General features: G+C 34.9%; 2 long non-coding RNA genes across 3 annotated transcripts; one reads left to right on the top strand and one right to left on the bottom strand.

Moving 5' to 3' along the window:
* The first annotated feature begins 2,516 nt into the window (after positions 1-2,516).
* Positions 2,517-5,721, top strand: LOC141704762 (uncharacterized). Of its 2 annotated transcripts, XR_012568069.1 has the most exons (3): positions 2,517-4,240; positions 4,939-5,378; positions 5,461-5,721. It is a non-coding gene; the product is annotated as an uncharacterized LOC141704762 (long non-coding RNA). The 2 variants fall into 2 exon arrangements; XR_012568068.1 differs by having other exon boundaries at positions 4,939-5,721.
* Positions 5,722-10,048: 4,327 nt separating this feature from the next.
* LOC141704758 (uncharacterized) lies at positions 10,049-11,963 on the bottom strand. Its single transcript, XR_012568063.1, has 4 exons — positions 11,767-11,963; positions 10,533-10,657; positions 10,282-10,446; positions 10,049-10,152 (listed from the first exon to the last, which is right to left on the bottom strand). It is a non-coding gene; the product is annotated as an uncharacterized LOC141704758 (long non-coding RNA).
* Positions 11,964-19,865: the final 7,902 nt, after the last annotated feature.

Genomic DNA, 19,865 nt, shown 5'->3' with positions numbered 1-19,865 from the left:
TGGTTCCTCTTTCTCTTATTAGATGATGATGATGATGATTGGTTCCTCTTTCTCTTATTAGATGATGATGATGATTTAGCGTAAAGATTAGATATCTTCTCTCTCTTCTTCTTGTTTAGACATATTGTTCATCTTCCTCTTCTTCTTCTTCACAACGGCACAACGGATTGAGGTGCCCAAATCACTCCACATCTTCTTCCTCTTGTTGTTGATGGTTGATGATTTTGATTTATTCTTCCCCTCCTCCTCGACAACATCATCATCATCATCATCATCATGTTTACACAAAATCCACTTTCCAGCAGGAGGATCCATCGATTGATTGATTGAGTTTAATTTTAATATCTGTATTATTCTGGGTTTTACTTGTTGTGTGTGTCTTGCCCCAAATCTTCCTTTGCTGTGTGTGTATATATATATAATATAGGCTTCAGGTCGTTTATCTTCTACTGCCTGTATACTTCCTATTTGGCTGCACATGGGTTTGAACAAACCGATCAACGACACCCAACTCAACCCTTTTTCAACCCGAAAAACCCCACCTAATGTAAACCGAATTATAGATGAATTGTTTTTTATCAACCCGACATAAATGGGTTGGGTACGGATTACAAATATTTTTACCATAACCCAACCCAACCCGATTCATTAATATATTCTCCATAATTTTATATAATTTTTTAAGTTTGACATATATTTACGCCTCTTCTCGTATGTTTTCACGTAACTATTATAGTATCTTAAATGTGTTGTGTATTATTTTCTCATCTCCAATATCATATTAAGTTTCCTGGGTAATAATTTTATTTGTTCAATTTATGTTTGCATATTCATTTTCATCTGTAGATGTATCGTTAAAACATTTAGTTATGCATATAATTTACGATATGATATACATTACTAAAATTATGATGTTAATCAAATTTAAATATTAGTACTTTAACTATAATTATACAAATTTCATTTTTATCTAAATTTTCAAGATGAGTGATAATAAATAGTATTAGAACTTTTTTTATCGGATCATTCAACACATCCAAACCAACCCAACCCGACCCAAACCGATGTACGACGGGTAGGGTTGGGTAACGAAATTTATTTTATGGGTTGGGTTAAAAAAATTCAAGTCGATTTAATTGGGTCGGGTTGTAAAATCGCCTTTAACCCGGCCAACCCGACCGATGTGCACCCCTATTTCCTATTTGGCCGGCCAACCCTTTTTCGGGCTTTGTTTCCAAATATTTATTTATTTAGTTTTCAAAAATATTATTTTATTTAGTTTTAAAACTAAATAAAATAATATTTTTTTAAAACTAAATAAAATATTTTTATTGTATTCATAAATAAAAATATGGTGTTTGAATAATAGTAGAATAATATAATTATATTTGATTTATGATCGTACTAAGGACATACTTTAAATACTTATTCTAATAAGATATTATTTTTAATCGTCTACTTTTAATTATAGAACATTAATGCTTGAGATTGTTTTGACAGTATAATATCAAATTTTTAAATAAAAAATTTCTTACGCTTATGTTATGTCATCTTTTAGCATGACAAATATTTTTTAATAATCCCGTAATTTATTAATTATTAATTATGATTAATTAATATTAACCTTAGGCAGTTAACATAAGGATTGTGAATAAAGGTGAAGGTTAATTTGATATGCGTGCAAATCAATTTCCACACAAGAATTTTTTGCAACAACTGCGGCACTACCTATTAGGGCCGCTCATGGATTACGTAACCCGTCAAACCCGACCCGACCCAACCCAATCCTGAAATGAGCCGTTTAAACTGAACCGTTTAAAACCGTGGATTAATTGGGTTATTTTTTATTTAACCCGTTTATAATGGGTTGGGTAAGATTTTATCCTTTTAAAAACCTAAACTAACCCAACCCGGTTATATAACTAGGCCCAACCCATTTTAAATATTTTACACTCCCTGATTCCCTGACCCCGACCCATTTACAATATTACTTCAGAACTTCCCCCAACTAAACCCTAGTTAGTCTGTATAATATTACATTTCATATTATACAGCCGCTCCTCACTCCTCAGTCCTCACTCGTCACTTCAGTTCTATCTCATTGGCTCCAAATCTTCAATTAATTTGTAAGATTCTTTTAATCTCTTCAATATTTTGTTTTATTCATATGATTTGCTGTAAGTATTGATTTGTTTTATTTGAGAGTTGTATGATTTATTTGTCAAATCTTTGATAATCCTCAATTAGTATTTTGGCTAATCTTAATCTTTGGTAACTTAAATGACCTGTGGATGTGGTGATTGTAACTAAATGAATGACTTGTGATGATTTAATAGGTAGTGATATTCATTTTAAACTTGATTTGATTTGTTTATTTTAAATCTTTGGTATGATTTGATTTGTTTCTTGATTTAACTTATTTATTTGTTTTTAATAGATTAATTTATAAAGTCTTGACTGAGTGCTCAATCTTTGTTTTGATATATATTTATTTATTTGTTTGGATTTAGGACAAAAATATGGAAAAACATTCCCGCCCCCGATATCTGATTCCACTCAACAAATTCCTCCAGTGATCTTAAACACCACCCAAAACCCAAACACTTTCCTAACCCCAAACTCTGATCAAAACTTAACCCCCTGATGAACCCTCGATTACTAATGGTGAACTTAAATCCCCTAAAAGGGAGACTGATGATGTTGACCCACTTACAACCAAGAGAAAACCTACCAGAACTTCTGATGTGTGGGATCATTTTACCAAAATAAAGGGTGGAAATCATAAGGGTCCAAGATGCACATGTAACTATTGTGGAGCGAACTATGCTTGTCATAGTACAAGAGTTGGAACAAGTAGTTTGTGGGCTCACTTAAAGAAATGCAAGAATTATCCAAAAAATATGGCTGATAGGAAGCAAAAGGTGCTTAGCTTTAAACGTAGATTTGAAGGAAAGGGCAGTTTGTTGGTAGCAACATTTAAAAAAGTAAGATGTCGGAATGCCTTGGCGAAGTTTGTGGTGAAGGATGAACAGGCCTTCAATGTTGTGGAGGGGGAAGGTTTTAAGAATTTGATCAATGAGCTGCAACCTAGGTTTGTGGTCCCAAGTCGAATGACTGTTATTCGGGACATTTACACGCTGTTTTGTAATGAGAAATCTAAATTGATGAAAGATTTGACAGCCGCTGGACAAAAGGTGAGTCTAACAACCGATTGTTGGACATCCCGAACTCAAATGTCCTACATGTGTCTCACTGCACACTACATAGATTCTGATTGGAAGCTATAAAAACAGATAATCAACTTTTGTCAAGTTTCAAACCATAAAGGTGAGACCATTGGAAAGGTGATTGAGGGCTGTTTGCTTGAATGGGGGGTTGAAAAAGTATTTTCTGTTACACTTGACAACGCATCAGCCAATGATGTAGCAATTGGTTTTGTAAGGAGAAGGGTCAATGCATGGAAATGTGTTGTTCTTGATGGTGAACATCTCCATGTTCGACGTGGTGCTCACATCATAAACTTAATTGTCAATGACGGACTAACAAAGTTGCATGACTCAATAGTTGCAATCCGTAATTCCGTGAGATACATTCGTTCATCTACAGCAAGGCTACTTAAATTCAGATGTTGTGTGGAGAAGAAGAGAATTGATTATAAGGGGGGACTGGTCTCAGACGTGCCTACAAGGTGGAATAGCACGTATATGAGCTGGATGCGGCTCTGAAGTTTGAAAAAGCATTTACAAGGTATGAAGAGGAGGACGACAAATTTTTGAGCTACTTTATGGAAAAAGAGAACGGTAAAAAAATGATTGGACCTCCATCGTCTAATGATTGGGAGTCAGCAACTGTTTTTGTGAAATTTTTGTCTACCTTTTATGAAGTTACGTTGAAGTTTAGTGGCACTTTGCACCAAACTTCAAATAACTTTTATCATGAAATATGTGAGATTCACACTATGCTGGCCGAGTTAGTAGATCAAGATCATCCTTTATTGTCTACCATGGCTGTTAGCATGAAGAGAAAATACGACAAATATTGGGAAAATGCGGATAATATAAATCCAATGTTGTTCTTGGCTGTTGTACTCGATCCCGGGTACAAAATGAGGTACTTGAAGTACTGTTTTGAATCTGTATATGATGCTGAGACGGTTGCTAGGATTGTTGTGAAGGTGGAGTCGATTTTGCACGGCTTACATGTTTGTTATAGTACTAGAGTTAGAGATGGTTGTACTAAGGTTAGTTTTCTGGCTGCACTGTACTTTATAATCTGTTTTCTGATTTCTGTAGTGTTGATCAAGCAGTTTTAGCCTAGTCAGTAGATTTCTGTAGTGTTGATTTATGTACTTTAGAAGAAGATAATAGCTTGGTATAAATTGGTGTTGGTCAGTATGCAGATGATTGAAAGAACTGAACATGATGGAAAACTAATATATTTCAAATGCCTAGTCACGAGTCATGACCACAAACACAGGGAAGTTAGTTTACAAATATTGTTACTTGCTGTATTTTGGCAAGTATTAGTTTACAGTTTTAGCCTTTGACTTCCTGGAATTTGAAGTTATGTACTAATTAATAGAAAATAATGAAATAGAGCCCCATATACTAATATTGGAGTCTGGAGATGCTAACCACACCACTCCAGCAGGAAAATTGTTTTTCTGATCACCAACTCTTCTAGTTTGAAGAATGTAAATAGCTATCTTGTGAACTACATGACTCACTCTTTGCTAGACATTTGACAGTGTTGCCCAACAACACCTTAACAGTTTTTAGATGCCATCTTCTTTTGGACAGTGATCATGTTTCTGTATTGACTGTGATATACTTATTGCTGCTAGTGAATATGTTTATTATCTAGGTTCAGTCATGTTCTGTACTTCCAGATTAGTAGTATAACATACATGTTTGACTTGTAAATGTTAACGTGTAACAGGACAGTGGAGGTCCTTCTCCAGTTTAAACTGTTGGCAAAGAAACACGGAAGAGAAGGTTGTTGGAGAATTATATGCAGCAGCAGCAAATGGGAACAACGGAGAAAAAGAGTGATCTTGACATCTACTATTCTGAAGAACCTCTAGACCCTATGACCGATAAGTTCAACATTCTTAATTGGTGGAAAGACAATACTAGCACGTACCCAACTTTATCTTTGATTGCTCGAGATATTCTTGCTATTCCAGTTTCGACTGTTGCTTCGGAATCTGCATTTAGTACAAGTGGACGAATACTGGATGCTTTTCGGAGTTCTTTAAGTCCAAAAATGGTGAAGGCGCTCATTTGTACTCAAAGTTGGTTGAAGGGTAGTCATGGTGGAATTAAATCTAATACTTATTTGGAAAACTCAATCCTACGAATTTCTTGAAGTTGAAGAAGGTGAAAAACACTTTTCGATACATTTCTTGAAGTAGATTTTATAACATGTTTTCTGAAATTTCAAATATTGTATATTTTGTAGATACTATTGGAAAAAAGAAAGGCAGTGTTGGATCAAATGAGAAGTGCAATAGTAGAGCCAATGTTATTAATCTCATTGATCACTGATTGTCACTATTCAGCCTATTTTGTTTAAATTTTAGACTGTTTTGTAGTATGCTTCGGGACGTACTATTGATGGGTGATGTAATATTTGGGATTGCTTAAACTATTTATGGATGATGTAATATTCTGGATTCCGAACTATTTATGGATGATGTAATATTCTGGATTCAGTACTTAATTTCCTGCTTTTAATTTTTTAATTTTTGTATTTTACAATGAACATTAGTTATATGTAATTTTGACAGCTTTATTTCTTTCAACCCGATTAACCCAACCGGCCCCATCACATAGTTAATAGGGTTGAATTTAATATTTTTTTTGAGATTAATGATTTAATATTTATGCCGCAATAAACGGGTTTGGTAATTAAATAGGTAAAACCGGCCCAAACAAGCCCTGTTACTATTGTTTTTGTAAACAATACAATTGTAAAAACTACAATTAAACCGACGGAACATCTCCGATTATCCAACGAGATTAACTAAATTTGTTGACTATAATAATTATTTAAAATATAGATAACAAAATATATGTATAAATTTTAAAGATATTCACTATAAATTTATCTATATTTTTTTATTACCAGTTTTTAGACATCGGCTATATATAACCATTCATAACCACTTATCTATATTTTTCCTAAAGATTTTATTTTACCTATCATCATTGGATTGCATCAATTGATAAAATGAGTGCCACATAAGCTATTACTAAGAGGTTATTTAGTTTTAAAACTAAATAAAATAATATTTTTGAAAACAAAATAAAATAAATATTTGGAAACAAAGCCCGAAAAAGGGTTGGGCGGCCCAATAGGAAGTATACAGGCAGTAGAAGATAAACGACCTGAAGCCTATATATATACACACAGCAAAGGAAGATTTGGGCAAGACACACACAACAAGTAAAACCCAGAATAATTCAGATATCAAAATTAAACTCAATCAATCGATGGATCCTCCTGCTGGAAAGTGGATTTTGTGTAAACATGATGATGATGATGATGATGTTGTCGAGGAGGAGGGGAAGAATAAATCAAAATCATCACCCATCAACAACAAGAGGAAGATGTGGAGTGATTTGGGGACCTCAATCCGTTGTGCCGTTGTGAAGAAGAAGAAGAGGAAGATGAACAATATGTCTAAACAAGAAGAAGAAGAGGAGAAGATATCTAATCTTTCCGCTAAATCATCATCATCATCATCATCTAATAAGAGAAAGAGGAACCAATCATCATCATCATCATCTAATAAGAGAAAGAGGAACCATTTAACTTCTCTTAATAGGAACAAGAGGCACAACAAAAAGATGCTCAAATACTACTAGAGAACAACATCATAACAAATCATCATCATCATCCAGTAGTAAAAATAATGATGATGTGTATAAGGCCATCATATATGTTAGAAAGAGAAAGATGAATTGTGACCAGGACACAATCCTATCCAAGAATAAGAGGAACAATCCGGGCAAAGCAAAAGCAACTCAAGAAGACAATGCAGGGGCCGAGATCTTATCTTCAAGTGCTGAGAGGTATTTATCGAAGGACCTTATATTCAACATACTCTCTCGCACTTGTGTCATTTCGCTGTTCAGATGTAAATCTGTTTGTAAGTTATGGCATTCTATCATTTCAACACCTAAATTCCACATTGCTCACCACCTAATTTCTGTAAATAAATTACCCTCTATTATTATGATTACTTCTAGAGTAGACGATAATGAAGGCTGTCACGCTGCCACTATTCTCTACCCCGATTCTCTCAAACACTATTCGGTGAATATCCCCTTGATGCCCCCTTTTGATTTATTACAATTTGTAAGCTCTTCTAACGGTGTTGTTTGTGTTTTTCATAACTTTAAAGCTGATTTATATCTATTAAATCCCCTAACTAGGATGTCTAAGAAACTCATGCTTCCACCTGCGGCTTTCACCATGACTGAGGAGAGGAGACATACAATATTCCACCCACCACCACGCACCCCTGTTATTGACAAACCGCACACACCCTTCACTGTTATCATCGACAACCCACGACCAGTCCTAAAAGCCTACAAATTTGAAGTTGGGTTTGGATTTGATTGTGTATCCTGTGACTTTAAGGTTTTATTTCTTGAATATCAGAAAATTGATAATAAACATGTGGGTTTGGAAGCAGCGCATTTGTATTCTTCAAATTCTGATTCCTGGAGGGTCATTAAGGTCGATACTGAGTTACCAAGTTTTCTCTATTACCCCCCATCCCCTGTTTTGAGGTCTGGTTCCCGTTGTTGACGGGGTTTTGTATATGGAAGGTGTGGATTTCATTATAACTTTTGATTTGCATACCGAACTGTTTGGACTGATTTCGTACCCAAGCTTTGTTCATGCAAGGAAGTCCAACGTTTTGAATTTTGAGGGCTCCGTGGCTGTGGTCCTTAAAACTGTTCCTGACGGGTCACTTGTTGAAAAGGAGCTCAGTTTGTGGACACCAATAGCAGTTTCTGGTGAGGTGGTTTGGAACAAAATGTTCACTTTTGGCATTGGTTCGGAGGAGATAGATTGGTTGTTTCTCTACTCTGGTGCAAATCAGTTTTTTGGAAAAACTAGATTAGGAGAAATGTTGTACGACTACAGGAAGAAACAGACCAAGTACTTGAATTTCCATCTCAAAGCTTCCTCCTACGAGTTCTCAGCCACACGGAGAGCTTCCTCCCAGCTGAAGGACTCGAGGGATTCCTCCTACGTGTTCATTTTTGTTGGTTCTTTTTCACTGTAAGATGGTCTATTTTTAATCTAATTATGGGCAGATTATAAAATTTTCACTTATTATAAAAGATTAGACATTGTTGTAGATTGTGCTGGTTGCTTCATTTTTCTCACTACTGTTAATGTGTTTAATCATTCATTACTTCATTTGATTGTTGTAGAATAACTTGCATGATGCAGTCGATGAGTTGAGTAGATAGCATTTCACGTTTCACAGCTAGAGAAGACAGTTGGTAACAACCTATTTTCACTTACAATCCTTGAGCAACTAATGCGTGACTTGAGCTGCTTTGTAGTGTCAGAGGCTGTCTTGGACGTGTATCGCAGCCAGCAAGACAATTCTCTACAAGCAATTTGGTCCAAGAATAACAGGACAAGGCTGATTAGGTAAAAAAATCCTCGAGGGCCTGATTATCTAATTTGGCATTATGGAATCATCCTATGCTTTTATTAATTTATCAGAGTGCATTGTGATTGATTGTTTTCCCTTCCTAAATGTAAAGAGCTTTGTTTATTATTCAATTGGCGTACCTCTGTAATCAACACCAAATCTTACATTAGGGACCTTGTATTATTTTCTAACATTTACACCAAATATGAATGCATTATGCTGCTTCTCATGAACACTGTCTGAAGGAAATACCCTATCCCTTTTATGCATTCTTAATTTAAGAAATGTATATTGTCATTATAAATTTCCACCAGTTGCATGCTCAATTGGTAAAATCTAACCCCTCTGAATCTATGAAAATATAGTTAGCTAAGCAATCTGTCTTTGTGGGCTGGCATTTTACTCATGTAACAACCTAGATCAGCTATTAAATCGTAGAAAACACTACTCTGCTCAAATTTTTTGTTTCTATCTTGGCTATCAGTATATTTTAACTGGAATATTTTTGGATAAGCGAACTTCTGTTAAGAATCTTGCTTCTAAGTCACATGTTACCAGATTTCATGGATTTTGTAATATATTTTTTCTGTTATAAAACAACGTTCTGATTTTGACTACTTCAATTATTATGTACTTTTGATGCTCATACTTGTGGCTTAAGATACTGTTTGAAATTAATAACAATCTACATTCTTGACATACAATGCTGATCAGTCACTTTTATTGCAGTGTTGATATAAGTGAAGACAAAATTTCTGTATTTGACAATGGACCTGAGTGAAGAGAACTCTATTGTGAAATGGTAATATATGACGGTTTTTTAATAGAGTAATAAAGTGTTACTTGAATGTTGATCATCAATTTCTTTCCTAGTGCCTTGACAGTGGAAAAAAAAACGTAACTCTGTATTTGACATAGCATCGTGAATTGGCTTGTCCAAAGCTCAGTTTGATTAGTAGTTTTATCATCCAAAAATTTATTACAAAAGAATATCTGACTGCAGTTTGTGAGAGTTATTAACAATAGAGGTGAAAGACTAGCGAGTGAATGCAAATAGACGGTGCTCTTGGGAAATGCTCAATAGCTGAACATACTTCTGACTGAATGTACCTGTTTTAAGAAATAGGTCTCATGTCTCAAAGACCAATTCCTGGTCATGTTTTATATCCTTCAGGAATTAAGTTGCATGAATATTTGTCCTGTCACCTTCACTTTCTATTATCAATTCATAGAATTCATAGAGGACAGATCAACTCCTCCAAGATACTCCCTCCGTCCTAATTTATTTGTCTCTTTTGTACGTAATTTAAGGTGCATTGAACTCATAGATTTGAATTTCTATTCACAAAGATTTAATAAAAGGAGCTCACATTTTGGAGTTGGTTTAGAGTTACATGCTCACAATCTGGTGATTCCAAATATTGTCCAGCTGTTAACTCTACGTTTCTCCCACAGTTCATGTCACAACCCTGCATTACAAGAGTGTAACATATACATTGCATCGTGAGTTGAAATCAAGAACAAATTATCAGTTGGTGCCTCATCTAAGTTTCAGCAATATTTTAACAATTAATACACAATTTAGTACTAGCACTCACCACTTTTATCTCAAGTCATTCCAACATGGGCATACTTCTGAGCAAGCACAGAGCATTTGAAATCACATACACGTCATTAAATGCAACACTACATAATTTCAGTGTCTTCAAGTTCTCCATTGTTGAGGTTAGATAATTGTGAAAAGTTAAACCTGGATCCAAAAACTATGTATGTACATTATTAAATTAAAACACAAGAGACATATTTTAATTTAAGAAAAGGAAAGAAATCTAATTTGTTAAACTTTTACCCAGAGGCTGATGATATTGCCCTTAAGAGTTTCAATGCTAGGCATATCACCAAGAAGCCTGCGTAGGTTGAAGCTTTTCTTTATATCGGTACAAGGGTTGTAATCCTGAGCATAATGCTTAAACACTGACACAAACAATACACCGAAATTATTGCCAAAATAACAGCCCAAGGAACGGTCTGATGCGAGTGATAAATAACAGACAATGAGCCTGAGAGTACGAGTAGAGCAACTACCAAAGAAATCAAGAAAAACAACTCGGGCCCAAAAACAAATTCCAGCAATAACAAAACCCAGCCAAAACCCCAGACAGAAGTCACACCACGAGAAACTTTGCACGAACAACTCCCCTATTCTGCAGACTTCACTCGAAGTTACAACAACACCACCACTTGAAACTACAGCATCACGACTTCGAAGCGAAACTCCACACTGAAAACGAGCAAAACCTCTCCAGCATTCGAAAAAAATCAGACCCTCTACACGACCTGCAACAGCACTACAGAACCCATCTAAACCTTCAGACCTAAAAACCTGCAAAATAAAACCCCCACTCCAGACAGAATCCATACCTCGGGCACTCCCCATGTCCCAAAACCACCCAAAACTCTGATCTACTACAACCCAGCATCGAAACCCCCAACCACAACACCAAAAACTCACTAGACCTGCCCCTCGGACAAAGCTTTTAATTACATGAAAAGAGATGAAAAAAGGGAAAATATAGTATGTAGCCTGTGCTAACATATCAGCAAGCTATAACACATAAACGGAGAAAACCATCAAATTCAGAATGGATGGCATGACAGATAGGTGCACCTCCACATGATACTCAAAAAGCTACTCACCCGTTAATGGTATGGATCCAGTATTGTAAACCTTATACGACAAATAACATCCAAAATAAGTTTAATAATAATGACACCACTATTGGTGGAATATTACCAAATATTGCACCTAAATTACAACTTAAGCAGTTCAGCAAAGCACATTTAAACCTAAAGAAATAGTATAAAGGGAAAATAAAAAGCAAAAATTGTTTATAATTACGCCTAAAAGAATTTAGATACACAATTGGGCTAAATTTAAGATCTCACGACAGCCTATTATAACTTCCTTTTTTATATGTAGACACATATTATTTGGAAGAGAGATAATAGAGCTAAATATATGATTTATGCTTTAAACAATCAATTTTAAATCGATCAGAGATTCAAGGAAAATATATAGTTACCTGGGAGGCTGCCATATCAGATGCCTAAGATCCTCCTTCATAGATTTCGTTACAGCTGCAGAGCCAAGTCGAGCACACAACCATTGGTCGCTACTTTCATATAAACGCATAGGATATTTCAATTTAGTTCTTTGCTTTTTCCTTTAATTTCGTCTGTTTTTACAATACAACACCACCAAATCTGAGGGATCTGATAGGAAGCCTGGAAAAATGTGAATGAATAAACTTAATGTGGCTGTTGAATTCAATAGCATGCCTTTATGCATAACGCATTGTGGTCACAATTAGCGGCCTGAATACTTAACTAAAAAGAGATGTTCATAGGCATCCTACATAAATAAGAAAATATCTAAAAACAGAGAAGAACAAAGACGTACAAAATTAAAGATAAATTAATTATGTCATGCATCTTATAATGAACAAACAAAGCTCGGAAGAAAGTGATTATATATTTAAGGTCCAAAGAGAGTATGAGAGCTCAACATAAACTTCCATAAGATGGATAATCCGCAAAACCCAATTTATATGGAGCTCAATATAAACCTAAACCCCCACAGGATTAATATGTAAACTTAAAGATAAAATAAACACTGAAAGTAAGCATAATGATACCATGGCTATGGTACCTGGCCACTTCCTGAGAATTCCAAGGGCTGCCTGCCCATTTCCTATGAACTGCAAGGACCTGCATACCCTCAAAATATATGCATAAAAAATTGTACACGTATACACATACATTAATTCATTGAAAAGAATTTTAAAGTAATTATACATAAAATTTGCACGATAAAATCAATTGTGTTTGAAACGGAGGGCATTTCCATTGTTTTTTTCCTTCAATATAAACCTAAACCCCCACAGGATTAATATGTAAACTTAAAGATAAAATAAACACTGAAAGTAAGTATAATGATACCATGGCTATGGTACCTAGCCACTTCCTGGGAATTCCAAGGGCTGCCTGCCCATTTCCTAAGAACTGCAACGGCCTGCATACCCTCAAAACAGATGCATCAAAAACTGTACAGGTATACACATACATTAATTCATTGAAAATAATTTTAAAGTAATTATACATAAAATTTGCACGATAAAATCAATTGTGTTTAAAACGGAGGGCATTTCCATTGTTTTTTTCCTTCGCTCTACAACTTGATTTGAATCTGATCGAGTTTGGGAGAGAGAAAGCAAAGAGTCCGAAACCAACATATATCCTATATGAAAATGGGTTTCATTTTCTTTTAATGCACTATATTGCTTTAAACTTTTCCGGCAGCCAAAAAATTCTTGTGCCAAGATAACTTAATTGTAAGTGGATCATCCAGGAACATGGAGCATCACTGATAGCAGGTTTAGTAAAGCTTTTTTCAATGTCAACTTGCCTCCTACAGAAGGTCTGCAATTATGTTTCATGTTGGTTTGTTCATATTCAATTGCTTATTACCTTGTCATCACGTAATTCAAACTGTGGTCCAAATGACCCTCTTTCTGATTTTGTATACACATGTGGGAAATAATGGAACATGAGATTAAAGGAATTTGGAAACTTGCAGCTTGGATCAAGATATTTCATGACACAATCTTTAGTATATTTAATATTTCTTCTTATTTATGCCTAAACTCTTAAAAATCTTTTATTTGTATTATCTCAAAATTTTATAAATTTACATATTTGATTTGCGGCATACATGACTAAGAGGATCCATACTGTAGCTTCTTAATCCTTTAATATTGGATCAAAGATAAATTTTTTCTTTGTTTAATATCAAGTTAACCCTTATTCTATTAGTTCAAGAATGGCTTTGTTTGAGGAGTCTGCGTAGAATGGCGTTGGTCTTATGGCTCGTGACAGCAATAAGAAGTTGCAGATTTTCCGACATCAGAGTATCATTGTCATGCAATCAAAATTTGTATATGAAACGAAATTAAATCCTTCATATGTATTTGCCAAATAATGCTCTTCTTATGTATACAGTGTTTAATAGCAAGGCCAAAGAAAAAAGCTCTAAACAGAAAACTACCAATTTAAGCACAACTAAGCAAACATTCCTGATAATTTGTAATGGAAGGAGCAGTAAACACAAAAATTGAGCAGAAGATACAAACCTAGAATTCTGAATCAATTTTTTGTCCTCTTCTTGCTTCTCCAGCCTACAACCCAGAATTTTTTGATGCGAGTGATTAATAACAAATAATGAGCCTGAGAGTACGAGTAGAGCAACTACCATGGCCCCCATACTCGAAAGCATCAGTGAGCGCCGTCCGACTTTGTCTAGCAAAAATGTTGATATCAGAGCAAAAATAGTTTTGCAGATTCCAATACCTATGGTGGCGAGTAGCTTGTGGTCATCTCTCTTTATCCCAGCCTTCTCAACAATTCGAGGACTGTACAAAACAACAGCATCAACACCTATGACCAAGTATTACAGCTAAAACCATTTAGAATCTGTCAAGCTCGAATAAGTGTGTCATATCTTTTGTAACCCCATAACTTGAGTTTGTCCAATAGATCCTTATTTAAAATCACTTTGCACTCCCATTTAAAATTTATGCATGCCTTCAAGGGAAATCCCCCTAATCATGAGCTCTGAAAATTAAGTAAAAAAATGAACCAAGATATGCATGAATATCTTTATATTAGTATAAAATCAAAGCAAAAAGAGCTCAGTTTGTGCTACCCTGTTTTGGTTTTTGTAAAGGATTTTTTTTTGGGTAAATGAGGTCGAGCCTCGTAAAATCTAATAGACTAAAAGAATATACAAAGAGTTTGAACTAGCCACAAAGAAGACTTGAAACAAAACTCCAAGAATTCTAAGGACTAGCTTGAGAAAGAGAAAAACACTAACTTAAAAAACAAAGCTAGTCTAAGCAAATAGACCAGCAAATTAAACAAGCAAAAGGCAGCATTCCAAAAGAGACCATGACATTCCAAATTAAACACCAGGAGAAAATTGCCAACTCCCAGCCAATAGATGAAATCCACGCAGCACTACCTATGCCTCCCATCCAAGAAGAGAAAAACATGCACACTCCAAACACCAACCACACACCAATCACCAACACAAAAAATAGTCCATGAGCTCGACAAATCCAGGAAAATGCAGACAGAAAAAATCTCTATCTGCTCCCAAGGACCATGTAAATCAAACGCAGCACAGCAAAAACATAAACCTGCCATACTCCAGCAAATTCTCTACACGCAGCTCGAGACGTGAAGCACAAAAACCCAAGACCCCTGAACTGCTATAATCCAGAAATTGAACAAAGCAACAGCAGAACCCGAAGCAAAATCTTGCAGAAAAATGAAATCCCACAAAAAACATTGCACCAAATCCTCCCAGACTCGAGACAAAAATCTGCAGCAAATTGAAACCCCAGGATCGAACCACCCCCCCGAAAACAGAAAGCAACCTGCAGACCCATCTGCATAGCTTCAACAGATAACACACACAAAACCAGAGAAACAGACCCTGATTCTGCAGACCCCACAGCAGCACTAAACAATACCTACGGCTTTCAAATTGCTCAGAAACCTCCGAAAACCGCAACTTAAAACTACAGCAGCTCAGCTCGAAGCGAGAAACCACAAAGAAATCAAGAAAAACAACTCGGGCCCAAAAACATTTTCAAAGAAAATATATAGTTACCTGGGAGGCTGCCATATCAGATGCCCAAAATCCTCCTTCATAGATTTTATTACAGCTGCAGAGACAAGTCAAGCACACAACCATTGGTCGCTACTTTCATATAAACGCATATACAAAAACCAGAATCCAGAATTACTTTCATCATCATTGTACACAGTACATATACAAAAACCAGAATCCAGAATTACTTTCATTATCATTATGTCATGTAGCAGTCTTCTGGGTCTGGCCCTTCATTTACACATTCTAATTTACATTTAATATTAATGTACTCTCTCACATGCAGCGAGACCTCGTTTTCCATATCTCCATCCTGATAAAAGGGAAATACCATATTTTGTCCAAGTTCAGGGTCTTTTTTCATTCTAACAATCGATCCGTCCTGATCAAATGCAATAAGTCCACAATTTGTCAGAACATCGGGCCAAACACGGTTTATATACTTCCTTGCTTCTGAGCCCTGATCAAGATGAGCATGCATAAACCATGGGAAAGATGCTACAATCTTCTTATCACGATTAATATAGACCCCCTATAGATGTGGATAACTTCGAACTCATCGTCGGTGCCCTTCATCCTAATATACCTTGCTTTCATCTCCCTCCAAAAACTGTTAAATGTACCAGGGACGTTCTGAAATAAGATTATGATTCTCTTGCCAATATATTGTGAAAATCGAACTCGGGACCCATTTGTGTGCATAAAGACAGTGTCCAGATCCCAGAACATCTCCAGCTTTAATTTTTTTAACATTTCAAGCTCTAAATTGACAGCACTGCGAAAGCTGAACGGGTATGCTGGAGCACCATAACTCAACAATATATGAGTGCCCAACAGTTCGATGAATTTTCCATGAGGTCCAATAATCACCATCCTTGCCGGTACTGGCACTCCGAGCTCTTGGGGTTGTTGGAAAATCCTCTGCAACTTCTTACTACAATTTGTGTCGTTAAAAGGAAGTGCCAACCAAGGCATTATCTTAATTTCATTCAAGAAAGAATCTTCAACCATGCGACCACATGTATCCTCATGATGCTCGCACCAGCCGTGTGTGTATATAAGAACAATCTCAAACTCTTTCGAGTTTTCTGACAACTCTTGATAAAGCTTCTTAAATGTCCCTGTGGTGTGTAATTCATCATGTTCATCTAGACATGGACAAAAATATAAGCCCACTGCCTTATGATCAAGACCATCGAGGGGTACCTGCCAAATTAAGTAACATTTGTAAAGAAAGAAACCGATATTAGTAAAAGTATGTATAGTTGAATGTACATATGAAAAAACTAGTAATACAAAACAGCATACTTGTCAAGGCATACAGAAGAACAAAGACAATAGCGAACTGCGTGGATGCCTAGGAGGTAAGGTGCCCTCCTAATCGTCCATTAGGGGAATTAGGCGTTTTTCTATATATATAGGCGTATATATTAGATATTTATGTGCATACATTTTAATTGATTCTAACAATAATTACATTATTAATTTAAAGATTAGTCTATTTGATTGAAACAAATAGATTTTACTAACTTTTGTTTGTTTAATTTTGAGACTCTTGTTAGAAGTATGATGGTTCAATACTTGATTGTACAACTTTATAAATTTAACCACTTAAAGACGAAAATAGGCAAAATCAAATCATATATTAAAAAAAGCACACATTTACGTAGAGCTGATTGCCTAAATCTCCTAATGTATGCCTAGGTGTCGCTCACCTAGACTCTGCCTAATTTGCCTAACCTAGTAGAATCAAGACGGTTGATTTCAGCCTAGACGACGACTAAGCAACGTCTTAATAACTATGCAAAACAGACAAATATCTTTATTTTTTGTTAAGAAAACAGACAAATTTGTCTGTTTTCTTAACAACAAAACAGACAAATTTCTAATATCGTTAAAATCAAAAAATGGTGATTTAGCATGCATACCTGGTCTCCATTGTTGTTGACGAGATAATCACGTTCAGGAGTGGCCAAGAGTTTTTGAATGGAAAGAGGCTGCTGCATAAGTAGATTATCTTCCGAATTGATGGATTGTATTCTTTCGTTGGTAAAAGGATAAGCAGCAGCTCCGTACCTGAGAAACAAAGGGTCGGCATCATATTGCAAAACAAAACCTGTTGGGTCAATGATTACAGAACAAGGCATTCTGTGATAATTGTTAAACAGGTTTTCAAGGCATTTCCTGCATTCTAAATCTGAAAATGGAATGGCAGGCCATGGCATTGTGGAAAACATTTTCATAAAAATTTGATGAGGATCGGGAGAAAAATGATCATTAATTGCAACAAGGACGATCTCGAAATCACCTTTGGGCTGTAACTTATTATGTATATCCACCAAGTGTTTTGACACTGTGCCCAAATCGTCGTAATAAGCTGCGAGTGTCATAAAATATAAAACAACAAACTTGCCTGACAGATCCTTGGCCTTAACCCGCTGTTGGTTGGATTTGATAAGAAAATTCCTTTTTTTGGTGAATAAAAGGGCCGACAAATCGACTGTATCACCAATTTTAATAATGTTGCAACTAGTATTGTGCACCTTGTCTGTTTTTGCTTTGCCCGGATTGTTCCTCTTATTCTTGGATAGGATTGTGTCCTGGTCACAATTCATCTTTCTCTTTCTAACATATCGGATGGCCTTATACACATCATCATTATTTTTACTACTGGATGATGATGATGATTTGTTATGATGTTGTTCTCTAGTCGTATAGTTGAGCATCTTTTTATTGCGCCTCTTGTTCCTATTAAGAGAAGCTAAATGGTTCCTTTTTCTCTTATTAGATGATGATGATGATGATTGGTTCCTCTTTCTCTTATTAGATGATGATGATGATGATTTAGCGTAAAGATTAGATATCTTCTCCTCTTCTTCTTCTTGTTTAGACATATTGTTCATCTTCCTCTTCTTCTTCTTCACAACGGCACAACGGATTGAGGTCCCCAAATCACTCCACATCTTCCTCTTGTTGATGGGTGATGATTTTGATTTATTCTTCCCCTCCTCCTCGACAACATCATCATCATCATGTTTACACAAAATCCACTTTCCAGCAGGAGGATCCATCGATTGATTGAGTTTAATTTTGATATCTGAATTATTCTGGGTTTTACTTGTTGTGTGTGTCTTGCCACAAATCTTCCTTTGCTGTGTGTATATATATAGGCTTCAGGTCGTTTATCTTCTACTGCCTGTATACTTCCTATTGGGCCGCCCAACCCTTTTTCGGGCTTTGTTTCCAAATATTTATTTATTTAGTTTTCAAAAATATTATATATTATATAGGTGATATGATATGATATATATGTGTTTGAACAATAGTAGAAGAAGAAAATTGATTATAAAGGGGGACTGGTCTTAGTACGATCATAAATAAAATATAATTATATTATTCTACTATTATTCAAACACCATATTTTTATTTATGAATACAATAAAAATATTATTTTATTTAGTTTTAAAAAAATATTATTTTATTTAGTTTTAAAACTAAATAAAATAATATTTTTGAAAACTAAATAAATAAATATTTGGAAACAAAGCCCGAAAAAGGGTTGCCCGACCCAATAGGAAGTAGAGGTGCACATGGGTCGGGTTGGCCGGGTTAGAGGCGATTTTACAACGCGACCCAGTTAAATCGACTTGAATTTTTTTAACCCAACCCATAAAATATAATTTCGTTACCCAACCCTACCCGTCGTACATCGGTTTGGGTCGGGTTGGGTTGGTTTGGATGTGTTGAACGATCCGATAAAAAAAGTTCCAATAATATTTATTATCACTCATTTTGAAAATTTAGATAAAAATAAAATTTGTATAATTATAATTATAGTACTAATATTTAAATTTGATTAACATCATAATTTTAGTAATGTATATCATATCGTAAATTATATGCATAACTAAATGATTTAACCATACATCTGGTAATGAAAATGAATATGCAAACAAATAAAATTATTACTCACGAAACTTAATATGATATTGGAGATGAGAAAATAATACACAACATATTTAAGATACTGTAGTAATTACGTGAAAACATACGAGAAGAGGCGTAAATATATGTCAAACTTAAAAAATTATATAAAATTATGGATATATATAAAAATATATACTAGCATAATGATCGTGCGAGACACATGTAATTTTCTAGTTTATTATATTATAAGGATATAATGAGACTACTTTAATATAAACCAAATTTAAAATATAAACTAGAAAACAAATATTGTTTTAAAAAGAATTACTTCGAAATATAACACATATTGTACCGTTTGACATTACACAAATATCTGAATAAAAATATATTTTTAATTAAATTATGCAATAAATAATTTATGTTTGTTTATAAATAAACATCAAATATCTTATCACTCTTAATGAAAAATCTAACTTTTACTACTTAGTGGTGTAATTTATTTATATTTTCAAAAATTTTGAAAAA

This window comes from Apium graveolens, unplaced genomic scaffold, assembly GCF_009905375.1.
Source record: "Apium graveolens cultivar Ventura unplaced genomic scaffold, ASM990537v1 ctg8213, whole genome shotgun sequence".
Lineage (NCBI taxonomy): Eukaryota > Viridiplantae > Streptophyta > Magnoliopsida > Apiales > Apiaceae > Apium > Apium graveolens.
Note: the sequence above shows the minus strand (reverse complement) of the source record. Positions and strands in the feature narration are given on the sequence as shown.